This window comes from Stegostoma tigrinum, chromosome 11 (genome assembly GCF_030684315.1).
Source record: "Stegostoma tigrinum isolate sSteTig4 chromosome 11, sSteTig4.hap1, whole genome shotgun sequence".
NCBI lineage: Eukaryota > Metazoa > Chordata > Chondrichthyes > Orectolobiformes > Stegostomatidae > Stegostoma > Stegostoma tigrinum.
The window spans coordinates 78,030,747-78,034,644 of NC_081364.1; the positions used below are offsets into that span (position 1 = coordinate 78,030,747).

The following is a 3,898-nucleotide window of genomic DNA, read 5'->3' on the forward strand; positions in this document are numbered from 1 at the left end:
TCAAGGGCGAACTATACAGTAAATGGAAAAGTCCGAGGGAAAATTGACGAACAGAGAGATCTGGGTGTTTAGGTCCATTGTTCCATGAAGGTGACAACACAGGTCAATACGGTGGTCAAAAAGGCATATGGCATGCTTTCCTTCATTGTGCGGGATATTGAGTACAAGAGTTGGCAGGTCATGTTGCAGTTGTATAGGACTTTGGTTCAGCCACATTTGGAGTACTGTGTGCAGTTCTGGTCGCCGCATTACCAAAAGGATGTGGATGTTTTGGAGACGGTGCAGAGGAGGTTCACCAGGATGTTGCCTGGTATGGAGGGTGCTAGCTATGAAGAGAGGTTGAGTAGATTAGGGTTATTTTCATTAGAAAGACAGAGATTGAGGGGCGACCCGATTGAGGTCTACAAAAACATGAGGAGTATCGACAGGGTGGGTAGCAAAAAGCTTTTTCCCAGAGTGGGGGACTCAATTACTAGGGGTCATGAGTTCAAAGTGAGAGGAGGAAAGTTTAAGAGAGATATGTGTGGAAAGTTCTTTACACAGAGAGTGGTGGGTGCCTGGAATGACACAAAACCCAAATTGGTAGAGAAACTCAGCAGGCCTGGCAGCATCTGTGGAGAGAAACAGAGCTGTTGTTTCAGACCCACTGACTGTTCACCCCTACTAGTTTAATATTGCATTTCTGTATTATATTGTTGGGAGAAATTTGTCACTTTATCTGTTGAATCAATATATTTATCAAAATCGCTCTCTCACTTGCTTACTCACGCTAACTTTACAACTTTAAAGGGACGTTATCAGCTGTAATGCTGCTTCAGTTACCATGAGGTGCTGAAAGGGTCTGTTTAGATGGTTGCCTTTTTCTTTTCCTTTTGTCAGTTAGCAGCCATGTTGAATGGAGAATTGTTCGTTTCTGTGTCTGTCACAATATGTGTCTCTATTTGTGTCTTTCTGACTCTGTGTATCCAGCTCACCCTCTTTTCACATTCTCTGACAATCCATTGTCCGCATTCCCCATTTCCCATTTCTGATCTTTGAAGCAGGAACCTTGGATGACGAGACACGTGGAACATCTAGTCAAGAGGATGAAGGAAGCTTACTTAAGGTTAAGGAAACAAGGGTCAGACAGAGCTCGGGAGGATGACAAGATAGCCAGGAAGGAACTGAAGAATGGATTTAGGAGAGCAAGAAGTGGGGTATGGCAGGTAGGATTCAGGAAAATCCCAAGGCATTGTATATTTACGTGAGGGACAAGAGGATGGTCAGAGTAATGACAGTACATATCCGGGATAGTGGAAGAAACTTGTGCGCAGAGTCAGATAAGGTAGGGGAGGCCTTAATGAATAATTTGCTTCAGTATTCACCAGTGAGTGGGACCTTAACGATTGTGAGGATAGCATGAAAAAGGCAGATATGCTCGAACAGGTTGATGTTAGGAAGGTGGATGTGCTACAAATTTTGAAAAACATGAGGATAGATAAGCCCCCGGGCCAGATGGGATATGCACAAGGTTGCTGCTGGGAATTGCTGAACAGTCAGTCATTCTGTGGTGGGCTAGTTATTGGAGAGGATTCTGAGACAAAGTAGTTATGATTATTTGGACAAGCACAATTTGATGAGAAATAGTTGGTATAGGTTTGTGAGGGACAGGGCATGCCTCACAAGCCTTACTGAATTCTTTGAGGATGTGGCAACTGACATTGATGAAGATCGAGCAATGGATGTGGTGCATATGGATTTCAGATAAGCATTTGATTAGGTTCCCCAACGTAGGCTCATTTAGAAAGTTAGGAGACATGGGATTCATGGAAATTTGGCTGTCTGGATACAGAATTTGCTGTAAAATAGAAGCCAGAGATTTGCATATATTGCATATATGGGCAACTCATTTCCCTGAGATAACACACCCAGGTATAAATCCGAGCATGACCAGCCTCCAAAGTTCTGTGTGAACTCACCGGTGTCTCCAGTGCCAGCATTTTGTTTTTAGACCTCTCATTAAACCAACTGCCCTGATTTGCACGTTAGATTTGCCAAAGATGACCCTGTTCCAAATGTACTTCATTGGCTGTGATTTGGGTGGTGGTGAAAGGCACGATTAAAATGCAAGGACATAATTCTTCCTCGATCCATCGCCCTGATAATTAATCTCTCCGCTCATGGAAATGGATCCTTTCCATCCACTCTATCGTTCATCAACGTGTTTAGTTCAATTCAATCCCACAACAGCCGACTCTGTTCTGATCAAGTACAGGGTGACAGTAAATATTAGGGTCGTGGCACAGACATCACGAATTGAATCCTTGCCTTTCCTGTTAGATACATGTCAAAAGAAATACTAAAAGTCAGTCAGTGGCCTGTAGTTGTGGCCGAGTGGTTAAGGCGATGGATTAGAAATCCATTGGGGTATCCCCGCGCAGGTTCAAATCCTGCCAACTACGTTCCTCTCAAAACAAGCTCACATTTTCTCGGGTCAGGCAACGTGTTGCCATTCAGGAAAGACATGTTCTGAACAAGAATCCCGTTTTCCCGAAAGCGTCAGCTCTGTTTCACTTCCCACCAGTACAGCTGGGCATGTTGAGTTTCTGCAGTGTTCCGTCTGTTTATTCTGCATAACTGCTGTTTTTCATGAAATGCCTTCAGTTTTGGAAAAGTACAGCTGATACAGACAATTATCATTCCAACTGAGGGCAGTTGGAAGTTTGAATTCACTCCAAACCTGCTTTAAGAGCTCGCAATTTTCTGTGCTGCCATCCGGCACGGTGGCTCAGTGGTTAGCACTGCAGCCTCACTGCACCAGGGAACCAGGTTCGATTCCAGCCTCTGACGACTGTCTGTGTGGGTTTCCTCCAGCCATTCTAGTTTCATTCCACACTCCAAAGATGTGCAGGCTGGGCGGATTGGCCATGTTAAATTGCCCATAGTGTTCATGGGTGTGTGGGTTCCAGGGGGATGGGTCTGGTTGGTATGCTTCAAGGGGCAGTGTAGACTTGTTGGGCCCAAGGGCCTGTTTCCACACTGTAGGGAATCTAATCTAATCAACTGGCTGTCACTTTCAACTGTGAAATGTGAAGCTGTCGGTTTGAGGCCACCGAGGAAGGAACAAGTGGTATTCTCACTCTCCCAGTTCCCTTTAGACTGTACAGTTACGGGTTTTAAGGTAGTCAGGAAAATGTTGCCCAAACGGAAATCTTGTCTGGTGAGTGACTTCAAAGGTATTTCACTGTTGCTTTTCTCGCTGCCATAAAGAGCTGGGAATGCTTGGAATCTGAAACAAAAGCAGAAACTGCACCACAGAAAGAAGAAAACAGAGTTCTGAAGAAGCTCTAAAACATTGACTCAAATTATCTGCCCACAGATGCTCCGAGATCTGCTGAGCCTTTTTCCTGCAATTGATATTTTGCTTGCGAATGAAAGTTTATTTTATCTATTGGGATGAAACAACCAGAATCACCGTGTACCAAGTATAACACTTTAAAAATCTGCGAAGTGATTGGATTCAAACAAACCCAGCAATAATTCATTCTGCCACAGCTCAACTGGCCAGGGAAAGTGACCTGAAAAGATAAACGGCATCATATCTCTCCTAGCAGTCATGGCTGATTGGTTAAGGTCGTGGGCCAATGTCTAGTGGGGCATCCCTATGCTGCTTCAGATCCTGCTGACTATGGGAGAAGTCTGGTATTGAATGCAAGGGCTGTTAACTCCCTTCAGTTTGCTTGAGACAAGGAACAAGGCTTTTCAATCAGACTGCCAAAGGTGGGAGAAGGCAACTCACTGCCTGTCATTGCAGCACAAGCACAAACCTTCATAAAAGTTAAAGAGCTTTAAGATATTCACTTGCAGGGCTAACTATGGTGAGGTTGCGAGCCATGTGCTGGGAAGTAAGACTAGAACA

General features: G+C 44.5%; 1 non-coding gene across 1 annotated transcript; it reads left to right on the plus strand.

Moving 5' to 3' along the window:
• The first annotated feature begins 2,359 nt into the window (after positions 1–2,359).
• trnas-aga (transfer RNA serine (anticodon AGA)) lies at positions 2,360–2,441 on the plus strand. Its single transcript has one exon. It is a non-coding gene; the product is annotated as a tRNA-Ser (tRNA).
• The last annotated feature ends 1,457 nt before the right edge of the window (positions 2,442–3,898 follow it).